The 17,636-nt window shown below is 35.2% G+C and overlaps 1 protein-coding gene across 2 annotated transcripts in view; it reads right to left on the reverse strand.

Moving 5' to 3' along the window:
* LOC149794534 (uncharacterized) overlaps positions 1-16,717 on the reverse strand; it is a 62,321-nt gene extending 45,604 nt beyond the window's left edge. Inside the window, exon 1 of one of the 2 annotated variants that reach the window (XM_089968786.1) lies at positions 16,553-16,717. The gene's annotated coding sequence lies outside the window, so the exon portion shown is untranslated. Of the gene's footprint in view, positions 1-775; positions 798-16,552 lie in introns of those variants that run through there. The other variant, XM_089968788.1, reaches the window with a different exon arrangement.
* Positions 16,718-17,636: the final 919 nt, after the last annotated feature.

Below are 17,636 nucleotides of genomic sequence, written 5' to 3' on the forward strand. Positions count from 1 at the left end.
CTGTAATCAAGATATTATATTTATCGAATTTATTGTAGTCGGGTATAAAATTGTATTTTAAGGTGTTGCGAGTGTAGATTGCGTATAATCCATAAATAGCTGCTGTTAGGTCTTTAATACTAAAATCTTTTGACAACTTTGGGATAATTTCTCATTGACTGGAGGGTTTATGTCAGATGGGTTGTTAAAAGAATGAAGTTATTTCCCATTGGATGGGTTAGGTCTCATGAAAAGTTACTTTGAAATATTAGAATCAGTAGTAAGATCTGTCACGTGGGATATATTGCGGCATATAGTCGTGACATATTCTTGAAAGTGAATATAAGGAGAAAACTGAGCAATCAGATTTATTCCTACTTTGGTTTCATTCCTATTTCGGATTATTATTCTATATGTTGAAATAAGTCTGCAGATGTGCTTGATGTCGTGCTTAAATAATTTGAGAGGAAACATTTATTATGATTATTCATTGGAACTACAAAGTGCTCATTGGGCTAGAATATTATTATGGTGAATTATTCAAGGGAATTCTGGACAATGCTACTGTAATACGTACATTCGAGGATTAGATATATATAGGAACTTTTCATTCTTTTGTACTTTAATACAACTTTTTCGATATTATTTTGGATTCAATTTATAATACTGTAAATTCCTCTCAAATTTTCATTTTATAACATTGATAATTAAATTGTTTGTTAAGTTTTACAAAACTTGTTGGTTTTAATTATTTCTGTTACGTAGTTTATGAACAAATTGTAATGAAATAGCTTACCTGAGAAATTAAAATTTGTCCTCTGTAGATTTTTTGAAAGCATAACTACTACTACTGCTGCTACTACTACTCCTACGACTGGTGGCCTAGTAGTTAGAGCGTCCGCCTCGGATGCGGGAGGTCGCGGGTTCTAAACCCGGCCGATTTATATCAAAGACTTATAAAAATGGTGCAAACAGCTGCCTCGCTAGACGCTCAGCATTAAAAGGTTGGTGTGACTGGTTGGCCTGGTGTCAGGATAATGCGACTGGATGGACCATCATACAACATGTCTGCAGCACGATGCCCAAGTGCTAGACATCACTATAAACTGTTACAGGGCAGACATCGTAGTGATATGACTGAAAAATTGTTAAAGCGACGTTAAAAAGTCTAAATCACACTACTTCAACTACTTTTGCTACTACTACTACTACTACTACTAATAATAATAATAATAATAATAATACTTCCAGTGAATGCTTTAAATATTACGTTTCTTAATTTCATAGTTGAAAAAGAAATGCATATTACTCTCATGGTGAGGTAGATTCCAAATGAATAGAGTGATCTTTGTTTTTCGTTTTTTTTCTTCAAAGCATTTCGACAATATTCTGACAGCGAAACAGTTGTCTATTAATCACCTTGTTTATCATTTAAAACCGTACATCTAGACAGTTTAATGAAGACGTTGCTAAACTTACGGCTCACTCACAAATCGAAACATAATGTAACAAATCGAAACATAATATAAGAAACTGAAACAAAATTTAGCAAAATGGACTTTGATACTCGCAACATTGCGAAATACATTAGATCGTTTTTTTCCCCTAAAACTCAATTTGGAGGTTTAAAAAAGCGGATATTTCTCAAATAGCCACAACAACATTTCATAGACATAAAATAATAACAGTTCTTTCTTGAACTGAGTCGAAGTATCTATATTCAACATTTCAAGCGACAGCACAGTAAACAACTGTAGTATTTGAATAGGGACCGAGGAGCTGTAGATTTTTCGAAGTCAAAAATATTTATCTCTCTTGGACATGAAGTCGATACACAATTATTGGTTAATAATTGAATAAGATTCATCTCCATGTCGTCAAATGTATGAATAAATTATATGGCAATAACCACGTCAGTAAGTGCTGAGACTGCAAGCATAGTGAAATTTAAAATCTCCAGTATCTGTCACACCGCTTCGTCCTAGCTTTGTCGCCAAGTTGTCTCAGAAACAGGCGTAGCTAGGATATTTTTGGGGTCCTACGCGGGCCACTATGCAAAGCTTACCGATGTGCTCCTCCCTGATCTATGGTGTTCAAAATAAATCGTGTATCCCTATGATTTGCATACTCTTGCTGTATGGTTGTTACGCACCTGCTCAGGAGCAATTACTTAAAGAGTTATCATGAATCGATGTCTCTGTCATAATCAGTTTACCTGAAGCCCTCACCTGTTAAATGCACCCCCCCCCCCGTCTTTTTTTTACACCCGAATATACGTGCAAGTAAATCAGGGACAGAACATTAATTATAGCTAAAATTCGGTTTGTCAAGCCTTGTTGAACACTAATGTCGATATATCAAACGAATCTGACGTAAACTCCATCAATTCAGCTATCGTGTCACTGCGAGACGGAATACGAATATTAGTGTTATCAAACCTTATGATCAGGTCATAGACCAAGCCAAGGCGAAGTGGGTATTAGCTTTTTTGATGATTTTCATTCGCGGATTTAAATTGAATGGTCAAGCCATTATTGACTTATCTAGGGAAAGGAATTCTGTTAAACTTAAAAGGCGACAACAAATGCAGACTTGACATACTTTGTTCGATGTTTGACAAAGAACTTGCAAAGCGTGGAAAAGGTCAAATTAAAATGATGGATGCTGAGCATAATTAAAGACCTATATATTTATATGTTTTATGAAACTGGTAGACCAAATATGATGGATCATTTAAATTCTTGACAACGCCTATTTAAAGACGAATCGTTTATTTGAGAAGCTAGAGACCATTATATGTTGTACTTTAGTGTATGTATGTATGTATGTATGTATGTATGTATGTATGTATGCATGTCTGTGTGTATGTATGTATGTATGTATGTATGTATGTATGTATGTATGTATGTATGTATGTATGTATGTATGTATGTTTTCATGTATTCTCTGTAGGTTAGCCACACAAAACTTTAGCAAATCATGGAAAATAAATTATTGCTACCTGACAGTATTCGTTCTCTAAGTCGGACAAAACTTAGTATAATTTGAAATAAAAATAAATTATGTGCAATAAGATTTCTTACGGGAAATATTAGAAAGTTAATTATTTCCCTCCATATTACATACTTACATGACAAAGTTTCAGACCTATATGTATGTATAGTTTACGTCATATGTATGTACATATAGGTTACATCCTATGCATGTACGTATAGGTTACGTCACATGAATGTACATATAGGTTACGTCACATGTATGTACATATAGGTTACGTAATATGTATGTACAAGAAAGGGAAAAAATCTTTTCACGGTCTGTTTGGTATTGGCATTAAACCGAATGGTTTAAATCCTTTGGTTGCTGCAAATGTAATTAAAAAGGTAATTTTCCCTTCAATGTTTTATGGAAGTGAATTATGGTGTAACATTTCAAAAAGTGACCTCGCTTTATTGGATAAAACTCTGAGGTATTTTGCCAAACATTTACAAGGTTTTCCAATACATACAAGATCAGACATTGCCCTGGGAATGCTAGGATGGACATCAGCGCAGTCCGAAATTGATAGAAGAAAATTGATGTTTTTACACAGATTGTGTTTGATGCCTAACAATGTACATGCTAAACGTGTGTTTAACGTTGCGTTATTTCACTTCATTCTGAGCGGATGCATGTCAAGCTGCGGGTTAATTTCAAATTTATATTATACCTCAAAGAAGTTTGACTTGCTCGGGTATCTAACTGATTATTTACATCATTCTGAAATTCCAGATAAACATAATTGGAAAGAAATTGTAAGGTCAAAAATTGTTGGTCTTGAAAATAGCCTCTGGAGAGTTCGTATGTCTAATCAAGCAGATTTTGATAGATTCTCTTCGATACACGAATACTTACGACCTGCCTCAGTGTGGCAGTCGGCTAAAACCAGACAACACACTAAGGTATTTACATATGTAGCTAAACTATGGGCTGCTGTTCCACAAACACAGCTTGATATGTGTATTAGATGTGGGAATGTTTATACAGACTTGATACTTCATTGTTGTGTTAGTTGTCCTTATATGTCAAACTTTCGAAATTCTTTCTGGGATTTCCTTACTGATAAATTTCCCCTGAGCCTGCACATTACGTTATTTAATGCAGAACTACAATATCTTTTAGGTAAAAGGTTACCATCAGGAGTAATCGACAAAGAAAACTCCAAGCTATTCGTCCTGTATGCAGCATACTTTGTCATGCAGTGTGCAGCTATCTTCTGTAAATAAGGTACTGAAACTTGCAACTTATGAGTTGACGAACACTTTGTTGATTGATATTGTGTAAGAATTTGTATTCTAATATAGAATTTTTTTATTTTTTGTTTTTTTTTGTTTTTGTTTTTGTTTTTTTAAAAATATTTATTGATTGTATTCAGATGATTTATTCTTATATCATGTAATCTTCCATGGAAGGAAATAAAGATGATGATGATGTATAGTTTACGTCCTAAGTATGTACGTATAGGTAACGTCATGTGTATATACATATAGGTTACGTCCTATGCATGTACGTATAGGTTACGTCACATGTATGTACATATAGGTTACGTCATATGTATGTACATATAGGTTACGTCATATGTATGTACATATAGGTTACATCCTATGCATGTACGTATAGGTTACGTCACATGAATGTACATACAGGTTACGTCATATGTATGTACATATAGGTTAGGTCATATGCATGTACGTATAGGCTACGTCCTATGTGTGTTGGAATAGGTTATATCCTATGCATGTACGTATGGGTTATGTTTGTCCGTATAGATTATATCCTATGTATGTACGTATGGGTTATGTATATCCGTATAGATTATATCCTATGTATGTACGTGTAGATTTTATCCTTTGTATGCACGTATGGGTTTTATATGTCCGTATATATTACATCCTATATATGTACCTATACGTTACATACTATATATGTACATAAATGTTATGTATGTTGTACGTATAGGTTAGATCCTATGTATGTACGATTCGGATACATACTATATATGCATGTATATTATATGTCCTATGTATGTACGTATAGTATACGTCCTATGTATGTGCGTACAGGTTATATCCTATACATGTGCGTATAGGTTACATTATATGTATGTACGTATAGGTTACATACTATATATGCATGTATAGTATACGTCCTATGTATGTACGTATAGGTTACACCCAATATGTGTACGTATAAGTTAGATATGTCAGTATAGGTTACATCATCTCTGTTTCGTATAGGTTACATCGTATATATGTATGTATAGGTTACCAGGGCAATAGAGAGCGATCACGGGCCCTGGGGTAATAAACACCCGGTCCTCTCCTAGTTCTTGTTCAAACACGTTTTCTTTTATAAAATTAAAAAGTGTTGTTCGGTAAAACTTTGGTAAGAACAATTATCTCACACGAACACGACAAATATAACCAACGCCATACCAGGTTAAAATAATGCAACTTGTTCCATGTCAAAACGACGCCAAAAATCCCTCACAGCCCTAATTGCGACATTATTGTGGTATCAAATGAACAGTGTTAACCTTGATCTACAGGAGCATTATGCGAGAGCAGTTCTAGGTCTAATCTACTTATGGTGGATGCATGTCGGCAAATAGAGTTAATTGGAACACAGTCTAGCCTTTCCGACAAAAATAGGAATCAACCTTTGAATCCCACAACAACCGCCATTGCATCTATATGTACCTCGTGTACCGAATGAGGTCATGTGCACTCACACACCACCATTGCGTTAATTTCGGGCGACACGACTAAGTTGACTTAATCATAGCCGAAACATGTCAAGTTTCTTTTCTAAAGAATGAATGCACTAAAAAAAAATCCGTGACTGAGCTTCTGTAGACGATTGATTTTCATGGGGCTTTTAGTATAGTCCTTTTTGCCTAGGTACTACAACGTGGGACTGAGTTCTCTCCTATTTGCCCAGCGATTTCCTCCTTGCATGCATACAATATCTCGTCAAACCAGATTCCGAGAGAGCTTCGCCATTTATTAGTATGGTAAAAACTTTTTTTTTTCTAGTAAAGCCACAACGTGGCTTTCCATAAAACTGAAAAAGCGCTTTCATATGCTGACGTAATGGGGTGACTAAGATGACGTTCAGCTAATTCGACATTTAATTAATTGATTGTGACACGCATCCTGCATTGGTTATGGTGCTAACTTTTATCTTTTAAGTTTTCAATCGAAGTTTGGCTTAAATGATTACAGAAAATGTATATAGAAATATTTCGACGCAAGGACAAATGTCTTAGTTATTCGTTAATATATAATTTCACCGAAGTACCTCCCATCGGCAATAGTGATTAATAAAACAATTTAAATTAACCAGGTCCTGGCACGGACAAGATCTCAGAGTCTGGTTGATCGAAACTTACTGCATCCGTCGAAGTATTCGAAACTTCAAAGTTTCGCTATATTTCAAAACCGTTCACTTCCATTAGGGTGGTGCTATACAGTTTCGTATTTTGCATATTGGTAGATCTTTTGAAGAAAAATAATTACCCAGGTTTTCCTAACTTGTTATACAGGCTATTTTAAAAAAAGACCTCGTATATCTTAGATATAGTTAAAATAACTTTTAATTTTCCTTTTTGTTTTGGTCATGGACGTTATTTCAACTTTTGTTCGGGGAGGTCGTGGGTTCGATCCCCGGCCGAGCCATACCAAATACTTACAAAAGTGGTACTAACAGGTGCCTCGCTTGGCGCTCAGCATTAAGAGGTCAGTGTTAGGACTGGTTGGCCTGGTGTCAGGATAATATGAGTGGGTGGGACATCATGCTACATGTCTGCGGCATGATGCCCCAGTGCTAGACATCACTATAAACTGTCACACTGCAGACATCTTAGCGATATGACTGAAAAATTGTTAAAGCTACGTTAAAAATCCAAAACACACACACACACACTAGATCTAGTGAACGTCCATACACTTTTCCCCATAATGCACCACTTGTCAAGCAACTAACTAATCACTAACAAACCAACATTTATGGGAATGACGTCACCTTTGTCTCACTGAGCATCCAATCGGGAAAAAAATTTTACTAGTTACCGGTGTATGATTATAGAATCTATGTTTGGGTTCGGACCGAAATCAGTCATGGGGTTACATTAATTGTCTCCCCACGAGGCTTGTACTAGTCGCCCGGAGCGGTCGTAAAAAAATAATAAATTTATTGCAATTGTGTAACAAATCATAAATACGAGGTAAACTTTTTTTTTCAATTGACCTGGCTTGTATTATGTACTACTACTACTACTACTACTAATAATAATAATGATAATACACCAGCATACATCAACTAATTTTGATGCGAACAAAGAATTTTTGATTGCTAATGCAAACGCTGCTACACAGAGTTGTCTATGTTGCCCGAACGAAGGCTCAAAGGTCGCTTGTGGAATATTTAATGGAAGTAATTTTTTATTTTTTATTTTTTGGTATTAACGGCACTTTTATTACATTATTGGCTATATCATACCGACTCGATTGGAGCTAAATGCCTTTCCCAAGGACATTCCTAGGTAGCCAAACCGGCCTGGTCTGAAAGGGTATCGAGCCCGGGAACCATGGCTTACGAATCCGAGGCTCTATTAACGGAGCTACCGCGGCTTCCAATTCAGAACTTCTATATTTATAACTTACTTAAAAAGCAATGAGTTTTTTTTGTCATCAAATCAATTACTGTTTTTTTTTTATACAGCCATCGGGTTGTTTTTACTCATACTTCCTTTATGTCTCCTGTCTGGCATTTAGTAACGAATAACACACCCTGCACACCAGTTTAAGTCAGCAAAATCAACGGCGGAGGGAACCTGCAGTACCATCTAATGAAATATTCTAATAACGGAGGCTCACTCCACCGTCGTAAACTGTACATTTTTATATTTGGTCGTCGTCAATATTTTACATTACAAAAAAAAAAGAATAAAAAGATGTTCGTAAAGTCTTTTGAAACAGCATATCTGTACTTCTTAATAGCCATGTTCTTGTTTGTGTCAACAATATACTCATTTGGGTCATATTTTACAATCAAATCTATCAGAGAAGGAAAATAAATGCAATAACACATTACAGATTCTTGTTTATAAGAAATAAACGTGCTTTTATGTAAATAAAAAAAAAAGATCTTTGATTAAAACAATTTGATTATTAAGTTTATTGCTTCACAATATATTTTATGGACAATATTTATTGATTGTTTAAAAAGAAAATCAGCAATTTGTAATAGGAAACGTCTTCGTTGACTATTAAGCGTCCCAAGACGGAATACTGGTTCTACCATATTTGCAAACTGTGAAGATCGAATGACATATGTTTCCAGTGTTGACAAGAATATGTAATAGTAAGAAATGCATATTCAAATCTTTGTGGAACCATTATATTCGTTTTCATTCTCTGATTAAAGATAAATGGAACAAACTACTCTTTAAATGCCTCACATAATTTTGTTCTTAAAAATGCCGGAATCTGTGTGTGTGTGTGTGTGTGTTGGATTTTTAACGTAGCTTCAACAATTTCCCAGTCATAACGCTACGATCTCTGCACTGTGGCAGTTTATAGTGATGCGTAACACTGGGGCATCATGCCACAGACATGTAACATGATGTTCCACCCAGTCACATTATCCTGACACCAGGCCAACCAGTCATAACACTAAATTCTTATTGCTGAGTGCCTAGCGAGGCACCTGTTAGTACCGTTTTTTATAAGTTTTTTGCATGACTCGACCGGGGTTTGAACCCGCGACCTCCCTCGCCCAAAGCGGACGCTTTAACACTTAGGCCACTGGAGCGGTGCCGGATTGTCTGTAGTTGTAGACGTGTCTGTATGTTTGTACATAAGATACCTATGATCTTTTAAAACACATTTATATTTATGTATAACACATTTATATTTATGTATAACACATTTATATTTATGTATCAACACATTTATATTTATGTATTACACATTTATATTTATGTATCAACACATTTATATTTATGTATAACACTTTTATATTTATGTAAAACACATTTATATTTATGTATCAACACATTTATATTTATGTAAAACACATTTATATTTATGTATCAACACATTCATATTTATGTATCAACACATTTATATTTATGTAAAACATATTTATATTTATGTTTATTTTTGGGACACAGTGCAGCATATCCTAAATGAAAATAACTATCACGTGTTACACTGACCAGCTCTTTCCAGACATTTTGAGCACAAATAAAATAATGCAGCATATGTGCATGAGAAACTCGCCAGTTGGCAACCAAAATAGTATATATACATACATACATACATACATACATACATGAATTAAGATGAAAAACACAAAATATTCTATCTGCATAAATGGTGAACGTATTTATTGCATGTGGTATACAAGCAAACTAAAATAAAAATTGAGATTTGAGTGGCAATAAAATATGAATATATATGACAAATGCAGTACATTATTAAAGTAAATTTAATGTCTTTCTTTTATTTAATACTTTTTTCAAAAAACTAAACAAGCACATCCCTCAAAATGAAAACAATATAGCTACGACTATCTAGCTTGTAGATCAACTGCCAAATAACATCAGGATTTTGTATGTTCAGGCTACAGAAGACTCGATATTTCGTAAATCTCATTCTGGTTGTGATTAAGTAATGAATTATCTAAACTAAATAAATAAATTCTTCATTAGATGAGCATTCTTGATTCTTCCTGTTCCTCGGTTATACCAACATTGTCAAACAATGTTTGCCTTGATGAACCCTAAACATGTGTGACGTGAATAGAATGCGAAAGCGGATATTTATTTGCTTTAGTTCGTCTACACCTGCAGTGTAGATCACGTCATACGTCAAAATGCCTCAGTTTGATGTGTAATTTATATTGCCAACTCCCTCTGCAATCTATAATATATGCTATAAATAAGTCGTAGCTGGCATTACTAAACAAAACAAGATATTTATTGTCTCATCCAATTTATTGTCACACAATAAACTATCAAAAAATTAATTTAGTTTCATTTGCGTTTCCTTCGTTTTGAAATTTCTATATGGTGATAGTCCAAAGTACGTAATATTTTAATTACATACCGCAACAGTAAATATGCAACCATAGTTCCCAGAGAAGTTTATGCGACCAGGTCAGATACATACTTTGTATATCAAGCTCGTGGTTGGAATACAAATGAAACCTCCCAACGAAGAAGCATACAGACGCACCACTCATGCAACATCCTCTCCCACGCAGTTGTGCATGGAGCCAAACGTTGACGCACCAATCATACACCGTATTCTTAAAACACCGTACTAAAACTACAATAATTTCAACTATGACGAAATTTAATCAAATGATGAGGGTTTTTAAACCCCAGAATTACTTTATCTTTGGTATGTTTACATATATATACAAGACCAGCAATACTGAAGGACTCACTGTACCAATTCAGTTCCCATAGTAAACTTATGCAAGCACCATTATATTAAAATTTCAATAACTTAAAATTACTGAGTGATCATAAGCAAACTTCTATTTATCGGTATAGATATATCCTTGAGGACAGCTACCGTGGAGTGAAAACCATATGATCTGCGGCATTTCATGGATCACGTGTGTTTAAAACATGTGCTTTCAATACCGCACAAAAAGAGTCAGGTGCTGAGTTCAGTAACGAGTCTTTCAAACTCAAGTCTGTAAAGGGACTGAAATTTTATCAATAAAACGATGTCTCTTTTTTCAGTTACAACTAGGATAAGCTGTCAAAAGATTATTTTTCATAAAATTTTACTTTCATTATCAACCAATCCTAGTCAGCTAAACCCATATACACTCTAGTTCATCTTTCCATTTCTAGACTGGTTCTCATTTTTCATATCATTAATACTGTGAGTCCTGAACTATTTGATGTTGTCTAGAAACAGACTCATAATCTCTATCTGTGCTACTTATAAGATTATAATGATTTGATGATATAATACTTAAAACCAAGATTTAAATTATTATTAAAACACTTGTATAACGCCTGCAATTTACGTCTGTTGAGCATGCAATGTCATGGAATTGTATAAATCCTTTTATTTATTAAATACATGTACTCGGGTTTCGTTTTTGTGTACAGCGATACCCGATGTTGATTTATGTATATTGTACAATATTTCGAAATAGTGAGTTCGGTTCATCCTATGCCGCACGTGCGAATTGCTTTCAATGGGAAAAACCGAATGCTTCCAGCGCACAGACAATGTATGACGACTTCGTCTGTGCATAAATGCCTCACCGTAAGATTAAATCTTCACATTACAGAACGTCTTGTCAGTGAGCGGTCCACTTAAAGACTTGCACATTTTGGTTCAGTATATCACAGCACAGCACAGCACAATGCCGCCTAAGCAAGTGGGATCATATGAAACAATGTACTACAAAGGAAACTACTCTGAACGGACATTGACTAGGATTCAATACAACGGATACAGGAAATATTTATAAAGGAAACGGCTCTGAACGAACATGGACGAGGATACAAGACGATGAAAATATAATTAACACTATACTAAAATAAATACGACTTGGAATGAAAACGGACTAGGATGCAAGACAAAGGATACATGAATTATTCTGATACTCATTCGTGTAGGGTGGAGTCTTGCGACTATTCTCGCGATTGATTAACGTCTCGCGATTATTCTTGCGATATACACTACTTAAACTTGAATGAATCATACTATTTAAACAGTATATTACAATTTATATATGAATACAACTCGATATAAATATCGAAACAGGAAACGACTCGGAATGAACATGGACTAGAATTCAGGATAAAGGATATAGGACGTTTCATATTTCTAAGGAAATATATGTGAAGGATGGAAATGACTCTGAATGTACAGGGCTATGATTCAATAACGGATTACAAGATGTGGAACTGATACCTAATCGAGGGATACAACTCGATAACAAAACTAACAATATAAAGGGATGTATACAGTAAATATATTATAATATTAGAAATGAATATAAGCTGAGGATAAAACTCGAAACACAGTTAACAATATATTGTGATGTATATGACAATATTCAGATAATGGAACGCACAGTCTTAATGGACGATCAGACACTACAAGCGTTTCTACTTTACTAATCTATTTGCAAACTTGCAAACACCATACAATATAACTAGTTCAAGATATCGTATGTTAGCATTAGAATTACTTTAAAGTTTCTTAAATATTCTCAACAGAAAAGATCTGCTACCAAATTAGCATAACTTGTAACTTGAATTTAACAAATGAACTACACCGCAAAGAGGCAATTTGCCAGAATTTTTACTAATTTTAAACTAACCACACATATTCAAACAACAAACTTATACACTGGAAACATTATTTACTTATTTACTTATTTATGCTTAAAAGAAAAGCTTTAAAAATCAAAAACACTATAAAAATAATTATACAACAAGACATATGGGAGAAAACTACAAAAATAAAACCCCTTGAATTTTAGACACTAGGGGGTCTCCTCTGTGATATAAATTTGAGAGGGACAACACCAATACATTTAAGGAATTGCAAATATTCAGCTGTAGAGGTATGAGTTATTAATTTCTTTGTGTTATAACTATTGTACTACCACGTTAATTTTTGTATATTTTCTATGTAGCATCGGCTTACGTAGTATCATGCAAAAGAATTCTATCCTGGTTTGTGCCTTAGCCAGGGATTTATATTAGTAGTATAAAGCTGCATTTTTAAGAATTCTTGTCGGGCACGGTTAGGTTTACTTCTGAACTTGTTTGTTGTTTTGTAATTATTGTGCAGATAATGCAATCTGTATAACTTACCGTATATAACGTCATTATGATTTATCGTATATGCCTGTGTCATGCATAGTACACGGTGACCAGAGTGACCCGAGTGATCACAGAAATGATCGGAGTGGTCGGACTGACCCGAGTGACCGGAGTGATCCAAGCTATCCGAGTGATCGGAGTCGACGTGGTGTCAGCTGCAGAGCTAACCATAGAAGTCGACCATAGCAGCCGTTGAGCTGAACAAAGTGTTGCTCGTCGAGTAGCAGTAATCGGGTATTGCTGACCGAGATTGGTAGGCGCTGACTGCTTGATTAACCAACCTGGAATACTAACGGCTTACTTGGCCAGTGTGACTGGTAGCCGAGTGTGCTGGTAACGGAGTGTAACTCCATACATGTAATCTTAATTTCACTATTTGAGGAAAATACATTGCTCTATCGTTGTGAAATCATTGAATCATTCACCCCTTGTGCTTGTACTGTGTAGTCATTTAATTGTATTTTTATTTAGTTCGTGCGGATTGTTAATTGATCCAATATTTGGAGATTATATACGCACGCATTAATCATAAATATTTTCTGATTCAAGTCATTTGTCATTAAACATTTTATGTGTCACCATCAAAAGTGTTCTGTTGTAAATCCGAAATCCTATCCGGTTATCTTGTTACATGCAATAAATGGTGTTTGAAAGAAAGAAATCTACACGACTTTGTAAGATTTATTCTACAATTGACAAGTTTATGGGACAGGTAATACACACTTACAATACACTTTTACAATACACAGTTTTACAAAATGTGTCTAAAGTCGAGATCTCTGACATAATGAATATCTCATAGGCATGAGTTGAATTCCATATTCTGGTGACCTTTGAAATTCACTGTACACTTACTTTTAGGTAATATGTCAAAGGATTGCACTTGTTATTGAGTCATCTTAAATTGCGATATGTTCCGAATGACGTTTTCACTTCCAGCGGCATGAAAGCTGTTAATCGGATAGCTAAATCAAAACGTGAACGGAACATAGCCTATTTTTGGTGCCTCTGTGTGTGTGTGTAAAACTATTTCATTGCAATATGTTCAGCTTATGGGGTCGGGCTATTATCGGTGCTTCTGTATGTATGTGTGTTTGTGTGTGGAAAAAATTCATTGCAATATGATCATCTCGTGGGTTTCAGCTCTCATAAGTTATCCGTCATCCAAATACATATATAGATACACGAGAAGTGGCTTGGCGCAATGTTAGGGGTATATACTTGTACGTAATACCATAAACATAGTATAGTGCGTTAATACAAATGAATTTTGAAATTACAACGTACAAGTACAGAGAAACAGAACGATTAAAGCGAAGAAAAACAAATACAAAATTCGTGTAATACATTTGATTTAAAGACGAAAACGGGAGGGTGAGAGAACGGGGTTGGGTGGGTGAGAGACTATACAGAAAACTGCGGCAGGTGGTGGAAAGAGATATCATGCCAGTGAAGTAGTTTGTCTAACCGATTACTGAAATCTTTTTGTGTCTTCAATGTAAGCCTGCAAAACACCAAAAGATCTCGGTGTTTACGGCTTGTAAAAGTTATGCTTATCGAAACAGAAATACATACTACTAACATGGATGAATAGCTGGTGAAGACAAAATGAATAAATTTTAGTCTGGGTATCGTACATTTTTTTATGACTATAAAGAGGGAGGGAGTAATTAAGAGATCAGCTTTATCGTACCATTCTTTCACTAATTCCTCTTCCCTGTCTAGTTTGAACATGTATATACGTTAACGATGTTCAGTTTTTTTTTATATGTAAAGGACATATCTTCGATTGGCAGACTGTGGCCGCAACCGAAAACTGTAATGCTATCTTGCCCCCCCCCCCCCCCCCCAAGTAGCTTTAATAAACTATTCGGTGAACTACATTTTAGTGCTAACATTAGAATCGCGCGAGTCAGCGTAATTAACACAATAGAAAAAAAATAAATGGCGACCATCGCAGTTTGTGACTGCAACACATACATTTAAAACAATTAACATCATTTTCAAAGTCAAACAAAAGTTTTAAGTCTGCATGCTTTCTTTGAGCCTTTAAAATCATACCAAAAATGTACATCATAACAAACGTGTAAATAATACCACACATGCAAATCATACCAAAAATGTACATCGTAACAAACGTGTAAATAATACCACACATGCAAATCATACCAAAAATGTACATCGTAACAAACGTGCAAATAATACCACACATGCAAATCATACCAAAAAGGTACATCGTAACAAACGTGTACATAATACCACACATGCAAATCTAACCAAAAATGTACATCATACCAAACGTGTACATAATACCACACATGCAAATCATACTAAATGTGTATTGAGAACATGTTGATAATATTAACAGGACGAAATGCGCAATGTTGTTTTTCTTCTTTCTTCATATTTACCGCACGCCTTTCTTCCTAAGCTGTCAGCGTATATACTGGCGCCAGATGGAATGAATGCGCCAAGCTGAAGAATCATATTATTTGTTTGACATTCGTTGTAGCATTAAGTTAGAGCTGCTGATGCATCTGTTCATTATTGTATGTTCTTTACTACGTAAAACATGTTATTTTAATTTGAAAATTAGTACATTTTGATAGGGACTAATTTGAACCCATGACGGTCCAGTAGCTTGCATTCATGCTCAGTTCACTGGATATTCACTTGTCGGCTTTGTTTATTTGTACGGAATCATAGGTATGTGCAAACAATTACGAGAAATTGCACACCACGGGCATTGAGAGAACAACTTCATTTTGTCCTAATTTTGAGTTCAATGGCATTTATCCATACCGCTTAAACCGTTGACTTCGATACCACCATATCCAGCCATGGGACTGACAAGCATTGATTGGTTATCTGAGATCATGTGATGTAAACAGGGTTCTGGCAGATAGTTGTTGCGGCAATGTATGAATATCTAAGTTTGAGTTGTGTAGAAAATACCGATATGTGTTATCATTAGTCCTTCTTATACTGACTGAAATGACAGTAAATTATCTGTCGCATTTTCATTATTTTAGAGGTTACTTTAGAGACCTCGATGCTTCAAGGGACGTATAATCCGAGACGATTATAAACTTGTGAGCCGGACGTAGATCCGCCTAGGGACGTACAGCCCGCGAGCAGTTCAGACTTGTTGAGCGTACGTCGAATCGTAGAGGTACGTATAGCCCGCGACCAGTTCAAATTTGTTGACCAGACGTTGAGTCGTAGAGGGACGTACAGCCCGCGAGCAGTTCAGACTTGTTGAGCGACGTCGAATCGTAGAGGGACGTATAGCCCTCGACCAGTTAAATTTTTTTGACCAGACGTCGAGCCGTCTAGGACGTAAGGCCCGAGACCAGTTGAAATTTGCTGGGCGGTATATAGTAAGAATGTTTAATGCACTTGGCAATTGTTCTATGGTTTATCAATAAACTTCAATTCCAACAAATTTTTCTTTTATTTTGAAAATAATTAAAACAAATTAGCCTAAAATATAAATTACTTCGGTCGTCCTAGAAACGCTAAATTTAAATGAGTTTGTCCAATTCCATTTGCTATTCCTAATGATGATAAGAAATGGAAAGAAAACGTACGTCTGGGTATCACAGACCTCAATAATTAAAAAGGATGGCTGAAAAACAGACAGACTTTCCCAAAACAAAAACATACCTGTTGAAAACCGACACATCCGTTATTCCAAGAAGCGGACAGAATTGCCCACTGCATCACGTACTTCCGGTTGCGCGTCACAAAGGACCAGCGACTGGGTCAGTTCATTATTTCGGTTAGTACAGGTCCTGCAAGGCAGCATATGTCTGCGCCTGTATGGAATCCCTCAGTATGCGATGAGTTAAAAGTGTTGCATGAATTTCCTCATTATGGCACACAGCCAGCAGCAAAGATGGATCTGTTAATAGTTATGCTTCGTCACACAGTGACAGATAACAACTAATCTATCTTTATACCAACTGCATACCTTGAAACGACATATTTCCTGTAACATTCACATTTTGATTGTTGTATGTTTAAAAAAATGTCTCGTCCATCATATATGATTTTAAAGTTGATTAAACACGTAGCTTTTGCGTTTTTATAAGATCATCATGCAGTACGAAAATTACAAAGCCAGGTGAGGGAGATATTCGTATGCGAAATTCTTATAACAAATGGCGAGAAAGACGATCATCAAGAAACACGTGACACGTGCAATACATGCAGTTCATCTCTCTCTGATCTGTATTTGAATTTATTTCTTACAGATATTGGGTCAGATGCACAATGTTCGTAAAGGGTTTATAAACGTGTGCAGTTATTTATTTAAAATGATGCATTGTAATCTTTAAGTACACACATTATTTATAGTCTGGGCAGGCACATAACGCTTACTATATATATATATATATATATATATATATATATATATATATATATATATATATATATATAGAGAGAGAGAGAGAGAGAGAGAGAGAGAGAGAGAGTCGCATTTTGCCCATAACGATTTCAAAATTCCGAATCAAGGAATGATTCTTAAAATATTTTAACGTTCTCTCGTTTGCAAAATACTCAAGCTATATCGACATTCATGACGAATAATTCTAGCCAACATTTAGTTAGGTAAAGTTCATTTAAAAAAAACCCCACAAAAACGGCCAGCATCCACAAAAAGTAAAGACTGTTTGCACAAACAGTAACCAATGTTCAGGTAAAGTCTGTTTCAATGAACGTTTAAAATTTAACGTTTTCTTAACAT

This window comes from Sinohyriopsis cumingii, chromosome 8 (genome assembly GCF_028554795.1).
Source record: "Sinohyriopsis cumingii isolate HCF-2022 chromosome 8, ASM2855479v2, whole genome shotgun sequence".
Classification (NCBI taxonomy): domain Eukaryota; kingdom Metazoa; phylum Mollusca; class Bivalvia; order Unionida; family Unionidae; genus Sinohyriopsis; species Sinohyriopsis cumingii.